A 13,330-nucleotide genomic window follows, 5' to 3' on the forward strand; every position below is an offset into this window, starting at 1 on the left:
GTAATAAAGAGTTTTTATTTAATTTATTAATTTGCAGACACAAAAAAATCGTTATAAAATATGTTTCGCCAAACTGTATACCAGTTTGTTGGCGAGTTAGCGCTCAAATTTTATATCCTAAGCCGTGTTAAATATTATTAAATATATAATTACCTAATACTATTTTACAACCAATAACTACATACTATAATTTGAATATAATTTTAACTGCTGTTCTGATTTCATACTCACTAGTTGATTCTCGCGACTTCATCCCCGTGGATTATGGTATTAGAATGCTCCGGGGTAAAACGGCTATAACCTATGTACCTACATCTATTAGGATGGAAGCTATCTCTGTGTCTTTCATTAAAATTGGTTTGCTAGTTCAGGACAGTGAAAAGACAATAAGAGATAGACACACTTTTCTAATAATAGTATGAGTAAGCAACGTTGTACCAAATCAATAAATTTATGAATGTCCTACATTGGAGGTTTAGACTTTAGAGAGAGATATGATGATCATGATAGTGACACATCCATAGATATTCGATGCGCGCTGTGTACACAATTTGTGCTCGTGCGCAGGTATGGATCCACCTTCATAATGCGTAGCTCAAACCGCTACATCTACCAAGTGCATACCTATACCTAAATTTTCTCTATGCGCTAAGAAATTATTTTCAGAAATAACGTCCGAGGGAAGCTGAGTCGGGTCAGCTAGTATTTTATATCTGCTAACTACAAATAGGAGCAAGGTGGAGAGCCGCTTCGTTCTGCGGTGCTTTCTCTCTAATGAAGTTAGCGTTGGATGTGGCCTCACAGCGCAGCGCCTTCACCTCGTTTGCTCAGATTTATGCTAACCTACTTAATTGCAACTACGCCATGAACATTTTTAAAGGGTAAAATTATACAGAACCTCTTTCGTTATTCATCCACCTCACATAGCGTAGCTTAGGTAAATAACATTGCTGTGTTGTTTTATTTTCTAACATCATGTCGGTATCTACGCCCATTTTTCCCAGTCCACTTGAATGAATATTGAATTAATTGCAATTTATGTTTAGTCCGATTGTAGGGGTTATTCCACTAATCCCCATTGACACTCTCTAGAGCTCCTAATAGAGATTTGTGAATTATTTTTCCACAAAACCCCATTTCTGTAAAATACAAGCACCCCAAATATTGTAAAAATAATGAAGTCTTTATTTTTACTTTGTAGGTAGGCCAGTTTTTTAACAAAATTAATTGAAAATCACTTACCGAAGTAATTGTCACAATGAAACAAAATACATGATGCCGCAGTTTAGGTATACTCGGGGAAACCCAAGTTAGACTTGGAATAGACAAAAGCCATAAAATAGTTTAATTATGTGATATCAAAATCAATAGCTGGAAATAAAGCTATAGGTATACTTAGATATACCCATCAACTCAACAGTCATTAGACTTACATTAGTAGATTAGCTTGATAATACTATTATTCTAGATAGAGTGTTTATCTACGCTCGTGTGAGATGTTTAGCAGTCATTTGCAAACATGTTCTAAGTAACTACTAAACTAAACCAATTATGAAGGGCTGTGTCTATATGATCAAACTTAGACGAACAAACTATTTTCTCATCTAATTATTATTATTTATCTTAAACATTAGTGAATAAAACTTACACTTAACTTAAAATAATTTATTGCGGTTCGAAAAGTAAACAGTAAGTGGATTATAAATATAGATTTTCTTATATACAATAAATAAATAAATAAACGTTTATTTCAGACATTGCCATCCATAGATTCCTGTGGATTATTTCTTATTATTATAATAATATTATTTGGTCTAAATACGACAGTGTCAGTCTTTTTGACCTTTTTACGGCCAATCCGATTTTGACGAAATTTTATACAAAGGTTGCTTACATCCCGGAGAGGGACAATCTACTTTCTATCCCGGAAACCATCGCTTAATACAATCTTATTAGAAAAGTGTTCAAAATATACTACTTTAATATATACGTAGTACTTGTAGATATAATTTGAATTCAACTCTATTTCACCTTACATTTATTTACCATTGATACCTACTTGCCTGATTCTCAAGTAACATCATATCACTTTTACGAAGTTTTCTTATATTTATCTCAATTATTTTGGCCCCGATTTGTACATTTATCATAACCTCTGACACATCATAGAATAAATATTTTATTAAAACTTTATCCGTAGGCGGGCAACTAAAACAAAAGCCAAGTTATTGTTGGAACAATAACTTGATGAAAAAGTTCATTTTCGCCGCCATCTAATTTATTAAAGCAGTGATCTGCGATGTCTCATGATTCACACGTGAGGGGAATGAGCACGAATAGTCCATGAAAGTAACCGTGTACAGTTTATTTGATACACAAAGCTAGGGTTGGTATCCGGCCATGTTTATTTTACTTTATTCAGTTACGAGTTAGCCCTTGACTGCGATCTCACTTCGTGGTAAGGGATGATGCATTTTAAGGTTGAAGTGGGCTAACTTGGAAGGGCTATGGCAGTTTTAATTAAACCCATACCCCTTATCAGTTTTTACACGGCATTGTATCGGAACGTTAAATCCCTTGATGGCACGGCTTTGTCGGTAGGGTGGTAACTAGCCACGGCCGTAGCTTATAGAAATTGCCCCTGCCGGGAATCTAGCGCAGGATCTCCCACAGACCACAGCGATCACCTCTAAGCCAGGGAGGTCGTCAATTTATCTTCTGGTATTGTCCTTGAATAGATTTTATAACATTGTAAATACAATAGGTACGTGTTGAAGATAAGGAAGAAAACTGTAGATTCTTATTCGTTTAATATGGTTCTGAGGCGTATAGAAGCCAAAAGCTAGGTATGCATAAGTAATTGGTTACATCAATGGTCACGTAGGTTGAAGGCGCAGGGTCGTCGTCCCTGCGCCCACTACCCTAAATGTCTAATCATAATATTTACCTTTTACCTCAAAATAAGCTTAAAGCTTGCGTATGTATGATCTAAGTAGAGTTTTACTTACTGAGTAGAAGAAATGATGGTTGAACTTACAAGCATAACTAAGGAAAGAACCTGGGAACCCATCGCATTGCATTATTATTCCAAGAAAACTCTTACCATTAGGTAGTTATGTGATGTAGGCGTATACATCACTACCCTCAACAATCAGGAATTCGATGCCGAGAGACAGGATTTCAATCCACTCCGTGACCGCTGAGCTACTATGAATTGATATTACTATAATTGATCAGTCCATCCGACGTTTCATGGCTCCGTCTCTCTGGATTAGTTAGTTAATATAAAAGTGCCAACCCTGACTACAGAGTTAAGATTAAACCATGGAGCACTAATGAATGTTCATTCCATCATTCCTCATGTTAAAATAAGGGTTTGTAGCATTTATACAAAAGAATGTGACATGATGTGTACATTGTTGATGATGAAAAATGCGCTATAATATTTTAATATTAAACTTTAATGGTAGTATGCCGTCAAAAATTATTCTCGAGTAGAGAAGGTGACCGCATAAATAAGAAGGGACAACCCAGAAAACCCATAGAAGGCATAATTAATACTTTCAACGGAATAGATCGCATCGAAGAAATGCTGATGATGACATCATTTTCGCCACATCCGTCGCCGACTCTCTCTGTCTACTTTAAATTATGCGATCACCTAAAAAGTAAGTTTCTTAAATTGTTAGGTTTTGACGTCGTCGTGCGTAAAAGGGTTCGACGGGAGCCCAATGTTTACTTACAACAAGCAATTCCCCAAAAATTTTCAACATCTCATTCGTTATTCATGAGCATCTATATTTCATCTCATATCGACTGAGAGTAGATCCGACCCATAGTTTGTTACGGGCCTGAACAATAGTTCGACATGAAAAATTATTTGGCTAAATCCGTTTCCATAAATTATGGCTGCCATATTTTTTTATTTCTAAAATTAAAACACATAACTACCTATTCTACACATGAAAAGTTTATCTTTTTTTAATTAAGCTTTTTAATAGTTTGACTGTGTTAATGTTTCTGCAACTGATGTTTCTCTACTTCTATTTGTTTCATTGAGTTGCAGACACAGTCATGTGATTTGGACGATGATCCATGCTTATGGTACCATTGACTATCTATGATGATAGAGGTGGGAGGTGGAATCCTATAAGGATACTTTTTTTTCTCTGGGGATACGGATTCACTAAGAATGTAAAATTTTGCAAAACATATTAAACTCATAATAAACCAAGATCAAGCACCTAATAAACTTTTATGTGGGCCGTAAAAGAAGGCGCTGGCAGACCTCAGCGGGTCAGCCTAGATAATATAATATTGCGTTGCGTCCAAACATTTTACTAAATCACTTTCAATAAAAATAAACTTTGACTATTAAAATACCAAATGGATACTACTCAGCTTACAAAAACCATTTCCCTTCTATAGACTTACTTTGTATAATATTTTTCTCGAGTAGGTATGCGTTCCTTTCGTCCAAGATTCGTGATGTATTACGTTAGTTGTGAGTTAAATTTAATTTAGTTATAGTTAATTTTAAAAGTGTACAAATAGACAGGTTTCTAATACAAAAAGTAAACGACTTTTATTCCTCAACTAAACTTTAATTGCCACTTAAACAATCAACCATAATTAACAGCTCGTTCACACAGGCTACGTAAGCGTAGACATAGCGCGTACCATTGCGTTGTAACTTGTAATGTATGGAACTTTATGAGACAATGGCATGCCGCTTGCGTGGCGTGACGTGAACGTTCGCGTAGACGTAATGCGTGCAGTTATGTCTACGGATTCACGCCCGTCACTACGCACGTGTCACGTGTACGTGCTGCATACGCAATTAGTGTGAATCGGCCTTACGTCAAAATATAATACTTATTAGGTACTGTTTTAAACGCATAACATCTTACAATTTTTTAAAATTTTACCTTTTAATTTTACCTTTTAGCGCAACTTTATAATTCACATAAGAAGGAACAGTAAGTATCATAAAACAAATAAGTAATTTTAATTAAAATCAAAATTGCGGAACCAGCAGAAATCGAACCTGCGCCTCCCCTGGGTGTCGCGCCCGAAGTGCCTTCGGCCTTCGAATTATAAATCGTACAACAGTTTAATTAAAAGAAGAGAAATGGCCATGATCACTTGAAATGAATCCTACGTTCTTTTGATTGTATGGAACAGTTCATTTCCCCAATGTAACGTGTAGGTATTCGTTATATAAGTAGTTCGATTAGTTTATTGTTTACGACTGCGTCATACCTACATATAATTCGCTTAGTTACGAGGAAATTTTCCTTTATTATATTTCCAACCGTAACTATATTGTAGCAAGGCTTCAAATTAGTTGAATCTGAAATTGGTACAAATCTGAAGCCAGCCGTAATCGTATGGCAGATTTGGTTCCAATTCAATTCTGTGTTCGGCTCGTTGCAGCAGTGAATGAGCCGTGGGCGTGATTGTCTCTTCTCACTGCGCCTCACTTCCCCACGTTATCAGTTTAGTACAGGCCTATTTATAAACTGAAGCTAATCTTTGTATATTAAAAAGACATATATCCTGACTGACTGACTGACTAATTGGTCTATCAAAGCACAGCCTAAATCACTGGAATTATAAATTTGTATAGGGGTTAGCCCTTGAATGCGATTTCACCTGGTGATAAATGATGATGCAGTCTAAGAGGGAAGCGGACAAAGAGGAGTATGGCAGTTTTATTAAACCCATATATCCTTTATCGGTTTCTACACGGTATCGCACCGGAACGCTAAATCGCTTAGCGGCTCGGTGTTACTGGTAGGGTGGTAACTAGCCACGGTCATAGCCACCCACCAGACTCCCACTAAGAAGGGATTTTTGGGAGGTCTTCCCCTATAGATGACATGAATAAGGGGGTGACAATTTATATAAAAGTCGGTCATTTTTCAGGTTACGAGTAAGTACATAATGTGCCCCAAATGCGGTAATTTTAAATCCTAAGGCGTGTAATAAGTATGTAACTTATATCCAGTTCTTTTAACATAAAATGTCATCGTCTAAAATCAATCACAAACACTTAAAATACCTGGTGGTATCTTATTTTCAGCATCATGGATATATTTTGTCGCGCCATTTTGTAAAATCGGTATCACACGCAGTAATGAGGTCATACGGCTTTATTAAAAAGAGTATCAGGCTTCAGCTTCGGTGAATATTTTATCAAACATTCTTGGAGCGTTCGACTCGCGCGACGCGTGTGAGGCGGTTATGATTGCACTAATGACGCAAGCACATGAATAACGAAAATTTCGCTCCATAAAGGTGATCGTATACCAATAGAACGTTCACAAGAAGTGAATAACGCATTTTTTTACTGAAAAATCGTGTGCCATCGACAGTGAAACACGGCCATTCTTCATCAACGCTTCTTCGATCGTATCAGAAGTCAACGTCAACATAGACCCTGATCTATTCACGCATTATTTACAGCACGTCCGATGTTGTTCAAGTTACTGGCATTTTTAAGTACTGTAAAATGCGTTTCGACTCTGGTGCTTCTGGCAAAATCAACGACAGTGATGAGTGCTGACAAATTTCAAAGAAGCGAAGAAGAAAACGTACCTAAACCAACGAGGCTTTGGCTGCACCGGCATACACAAAAACTAAGGAGAATGAGATTCTGGGGCTTCCTGTGGGTCTTACCTACGCCTGTGTGCGATCTCCTTTAGGCACGCAGTAAAATTGTAAAATATTAAATACGTGTTTCACGGATTACAGTTTCCATTTTACGTTCTAGAGCTTATAATAAATCTTGCTCGGAGATGTTATATTATACATACAAGTAAAGTTATTAGCTACTTTTGGGCCGTCAAAATTCTCACTGTTTACTTTGCTCTACATTTTTGTACTAGGAAGTACTGAAAATAAAGTAGGCAAGCAAGTACATCAAATAACAATACAAAGTATGAGACACCGCAACAATCAAGTAATGGGGTTTTTTTTTTTGTTGCAAAAATCGCACCCTCCTTCCTAGTCCTGAGCGAAATCTTTGTTTCATTTATTTTTTATATAACCACGATAACTTCCCGTGTCGCGTATATTAGCTACGTGAGGAGCATAAATCTACAATGACCTATATTTCTACTGTGAATTGTGACACATATCTCATAATAGGTCTTTAATGCACACGTGAGCGCGACAGGTGACTGACAAAAAAATAATATATTGAGTTTAAAACTTTATTTTAGGGCAGTCATTATGCTATTTGGTGTTTTTCTGGTCTGTAAACACTAAATTTGTGATTGGGTAATTGTTTACGTCTACAAAATGCGTCCCGAGTTTCCAAATTTTCCTCTCGTAGACATAAAACTTGTTCTACCAGCCGTATGCAATCACCACATCCACTGGTACAATTACAAACTGGTATATTACAAACTGGTATATTACAAACATTTAGGTAGGTACCCACTGCAAGAAACTTCAGCTATGCTGATCAAATATTTAAGGTATGAAGTGCCTTGACAGTAACTCACAAATAAAAACATAATGGTTTGGTAAAACTACGAAATTGTGAATGAAGTTAGCAGAAGCTCCAAAAGGTTTTTTTTCTATTAGCACTTGGGTATACATTGGAAAACAACGTTGCCAGCCTAGTGTCTTAGACATCAGCTCATTCAAGGGCTTGGGGGCTTTTCGTAGATGTGCATTTTCAGCAATTAAATATCATTTGATTTAACGGTGAAGGAAAAATTCGTAAAAACCTTAAAGTCCTTCATAATGTTCTCAAAAATGGGTGAAGCCACCAATCCAAACTCACCAGCGTGATGGGTTACGTTACGACCCAAACCCTTCTCAATCTAAGAGGAGATCCGTGTTCAAAAGTGGGTCGGCGATAGGTAAGATGAAGAAGAAAAACATTCGAATTTCATATTTAAGATGATTGATCATAGTATAGGTATTCTACAGAGACTGTGTACATGTTTAAATACTAAAACACGACAACGTTTTAAAATTAATATAAAATCATTTTATAGAGCAAGCAAGGTGGCGGGCGATTCCACCTAACGAAGTTACCCCGCCTGGTCGCAACCATACCTCTTTTGCGGGAATTCATGCTAACATAATTACGACAACGTTTTATAAACTCTTGCAATTTTTATTTATATGGCAGTTACTATTATAAACGAACTTTTGCACCCAACAACGTCAACCACGCAGATTTGGAAATCATGTAGGGACCTTGGATGAATAAATACTCAGGATGGTATGCTCCGAAAAGTCAAATGAAGCAGGGCTAACTGTCAGTTGATGAGTATGTGTGCGTTATGGAATGATACCATTCACATATGAAAATTTGCCTATTTTCCTATTTTTCCCTATTTTTCCCTTTCACGATGATTATTATTAATAAATGAGATCTCATTAGATTAGTCTTTATTATGATAGTTACAAATCAATGGATGTTCGATGATAAAAATAATAATAATAGATTGCAACGTATTAAAATTTACCTACTCTGTTTTTACATAACTTTGAATTTTACAGTATAGGGACTCTGGCCCTGTTGAAAATCTCTGCTTAACAGGGTGCCCATCACCATATATACTATATAATCGTATCCTGACAGTTAAAAATTAAAAAGTTAAAAAGTCAAATATAAAAACACAATATATTCACTAAAAATATTTAATAATAATCCAAGTATGTACCAGTTGGCGATTTTGTTTAGCGTAGCTCGCAGGGTTAGTAGACTATTCACTACTTTTGGTGTTATACACCGGGCAAGTTTACATCCTTATACCGTAGATCTCTTACTAAATTACACAAAGCGGCTCTTGGGTAGCGGTTTTTTTTTTCTCTAAGCCAAATTCAAAGTTATTTATTCAAAATGGGTTCATATTTTATTTGTCTTGTGTTTTCTGACATTTATGTAATACTTATAAAAGACAGTTGATAGAATCACTTCAATTTCATTTATTTTATCTACATTTAATCTTATGCGAGTTTTTCTAAAATAATTATATGCCTCATTTGATGAAACAGAACTTTTCCGGACATATACTGTTACAACGAAAATTAATTCGCCATTTTTGATTGACCAAAGTGTGGTCATTTTGATAATAAATACTTGTTTTGAATTGTCTTGTCGTAAAAATTAGACCTACCTACTTAGCTGATTTTATTGAAAGTAATAGGTAGACCAATTTAAGTGTAAATAACAGTTAGCTAGATCACGATAATTTACTTTTGATCGCCTATTGAATTTGAAGGTAGAGGTAAATAGAATATATAGACAGAATTTATGAGCATTAGGTACAATATTTTAAATATTAGTATGTCTAAGTAAGGTACGCAACAAAATGACCTTGTGAAGATATTTCACTTGTTCGCTTAAATAACGAGAACCATTCCGCAAAATGGCATCCTGCCAAACGTCAACTTCACCAGGATTATACCACACTCCGAGTCAAAGCGATACAATCGCCTGTCTTCTCATCCAGTCCGAATTTATAGCTAACTGTATCCTTTCCTCTAATAAAATACTGTTGCCACCAATACTCAAGATATCGACCAAAACTTTAAGCCAACACTCTATGTATTTCAAATAAGATAACAAAGACTGTTGTCCGTTATTTCACCTGGGTGCTTAGTTTCACCTGCTGGCTTCGACCACCCGTTCTGCCAGATCTTTTTTTCCCACATTAAAATTGTGGCTAGTTTCGGCGGTGCGCTCAACAGATTTCGACATAGGATTATTCGAGGGGTGGATCAACAAATTCCTGCAAATCTGGCAACACATAGGCGGTTCCTTTAGCGCTGCAAATGACAATATATGTTCATAGACAACGACCATCCACTTAACATTAGGAGACCCGCATGCTCTTTGCTCGCTATTTTGTCAAAAAAACTCCACTCCTTTAGGTATTTTCGTTAACTAGTGGGAAACCTGAAAAAATGAGTACCGAATGGAAAATCTCCAGTACCTAATGACTGAAATAAAAATACCCTACTTCATGGGCGGAAAACGAATCATGTGGGATTTCTACCCACTTAGATCTTATCGGTGGCCACCCTCAGCACATATTTGGAGGCTCCGGGATCTTTTAAGAACACACTAGTTTAGAAACTCTGTCCTAGAGCAAATAACTACTTAAATAACTGATTTCGTAATAAGTAAAGTCAAATAAATGCGACACTATCCATCTATTGCTCTAGTTTTAGTAAAGTATTCAAGTTAAGCATATAGCAAAAGTTAAAATCTACACGTACATATTAGCTGTAACCTCAACATAACTGTCATGAATTCAATAACCTACCCAATTGTTACCTAATCCTAATTTGTTCCAATACTGCTTCTATATAATATTTATTTATGGCAGAAAGGGACGTGGTTTATAGGTCAAGATTATTCATAAAGCAAACATATCCGCAACCCTAACAGGATAATAGTATAGCGATAAGCATCGGCTCTAATATCTTTCCACTACATAAATGGGTGTCGTATGATCGTAAATCTTTCTACCGCAATTTACACACATTGCACAAAACCCCCGACATAGTAAAAAATATGGTAGGTTTATATTATGAACTAACGCTAAAGTTTGTCGGTGTGTAGCTGACTAGTTTATGCCCTTGGTTTTATTAGTGTGAAATTTAGAATTTTTTGAAAATCCTTTCCGAATTGTTGGCAGCCAGTTTATCTATTTCTACATTCATATTGATGTTATAGTCCAGTATATTAAGATGAGCCTAGGTCCAAAGCCGCATTGATAAAATTGAGTTTTGGCTTTGGACTAAGAATTCATGCACTCCGCGGAGGAACCTAAAACTCTCCAAACATACGCCAAAGTTATGGCTTTAAGCGCTCTCGGTATTCCTGAGGATTGCCTAGGCCAATCTCGATGTGCCGGCATTTTTACTTTCAACTGTAACGTAGATAATATGTAGAAGATTTTATGAATTTAGTACATACATTTCTCTCTTGACATGAACTTATATAGATATACCTAAGTCATATAAATAATTATGCAGGACAAAGGCGCCTCTCTCGAATCTCAATAGAAAGACGGATCTATGTTGTTCAAGTGCGGTAAGCGTGGGTTATACGTATCCCAAAATAACTTCCCACATATAAGTAGGTACTTGTGTTTCTTCCTTTCAACATTTTTCAACGAGTTCCCTTAATTAAAATAATCTTTATTACATAATAATGTCTGTAAAAATAACTAACTAGGTACATGATTACTTACTTACTCAATTTTCCTACCTATCTCAAATTAGGTCAAAAATCAAACACGTAATAAAATTTTAACTATCTAGATAGCTGATATTTGCAAACTGAAATGGCAGGGGGCAGAGCATATCTGTCGTAGTACCGATGGCCGTAGGGGCAAATACGTTCTGGAGTGGTGACTGTGTACCGGTAATCGCAGTGTAGAACAACGTTCAGCCTACTGGACCAGCAAACTTACAGGGTGGCGGAAAATGGAAATTTAAAAAATGGAAACGAATGGATCGTGTATGATAGCGCGCTCTCCAAAAGGCCTTTGCCCAGTAATGTATCAAAACAATTCAATCCAAACATTAGGGTGGATGGATGGATTATTTGATAGGTATGCAAAAGCTTACGAGTTATAACGTATCGCCTGTATTTTGTTATCATATTATTATTCTCACAAACTTTAAGTTGGTAAGTTCAAACCAAAATGCTACGCGATTTAAGACGTCTTACAATAAATCTACACAATAACACCTGAACTATTCCCAACTCAACCGGAAATCTTAAAATTTATATTTTTGCACTTAAATATCACACTTAAGTAGATACCTACCTACTTACCTTCGGATATCGTGAATAGTAGGATAATGCGAATGTAGTATAAAACGAATGGATAAAGAGCGCGTTCCGAGAGTTAGAGCCGGCATAAAAACTATAAATTAGCGCAATCCCAGCTAAATACTCGCTTTGCACTATCTGCTGAATTATTACCTACAATAATGACCGCTTTATGCGTGTAGTTTAGGTATATGAAGCTAGCAAAAGAAATCATGTCATCTCAATAATTACCCACGTGCATTTAACTCACCTAAAAAGCTACGCGTACGCAGCGTAGCTAAAATCTTGCGTAGCTACTAGCTACATACGTAGCGAGGCTAAAATATTGCGTAGCTACAAACGTAGCGAGGTTAAAATATTGCGTAGCTACATAGCGAAGCTAAAATATTGCGTAGCTACGTAGCGTTGCTAAAATAATATTGTTTTAATCGAACATCAAATATAAATGACTGCAGAAAAAGGCTCTCGTACAGAGCCAATGAACAGCCAATTGTACGTAGGGTAGCTACATAGAAAAATCGAACTTTACATAATTTATATGAATGTAGAAAAATGCAGCTATGAAAAAGTATACTTATCGGACAACCCATTTACAAGCTTCGCTCTACAACAAAAGGATCTTGTATCGGTAAATTGCACTTACGATAAAAGAAACCACTACATGTAAAGACCGCTATTAATAAGCCTCGGATATAACGCGGAAAAGCATGGTAATAGCAAAAAGTCAGAGATCTATTGTATAGAAAGAATCCTTTGAGATTACTTTCTTATAGTGTGAATTTTGTATTTCAAGCGGCTATATTTAAATGTAAATAAATACATAGGCTAATCCTGGCCGAATATCACAATGGCCAAAATAGGAGTAAGTAAATAACTTTTTGTTTTTTTTTTGGTTTTTTTTTTTTTATAAAGAATATTAGTGATGTTACATGACTAATACTCCCCTTTCCTCTCCAACTAAGCGTCGGGCTTGTGCTAGGAGTAGGTACGACAATAGTGCAACGGGCGGGGTTTGAACCGTCGACCTTTCGGTTTTCAGTCCACTCCTTTACCGGTTGAGCTATTGAGGCTCAATTTAGCTATATGCTTTAAATTTTGATACTACCTACTGTATCAAAATTTAAGTGTATCAAATGTAAGTAAGTACAATAGAATAAATAGATTACTGGGATTGAGTTTAAATTGCATGTACTCGTATTCAACACTAGATAAATTTATTTAAAACTTGATGTCTTAATCGAGAGTACGATAGTGTTATAACGAGTATCAAAATAATTATACGATTAATTGCTATACGATTATTTTTTCAGTACTTTTTCTGTTTTTATTACAGCAATCTGTTTCTTTTAATTGAACTTTTCAGTCGGAGTAAATGTGGCTATTTGTTATTTATTGCGTTACGCAATTCGACCGCAGCAATGGAGCATTGGAGTAAGTGATTTAGTATAAATAAATAGATGTTTCGCCCATTTCGCATAAGCCGATTTAATCCGATAAAGAACAAAGTAGTCTACA

This window comes from Maniola jurtina, chromosome 1 (assembly GCF_905333055.1).
Source record: "Maniola jurtina chromosome 1, ilManJurt1.1, whole genome shotgun sequence".
Taxonomy (NCBI): domain Eukaryota; kingdom Metazoa; phylum Arthropoda; class Insecta; order Lepidoptera; family Nymphalidae; genus Maniola; species Maniola jurtina.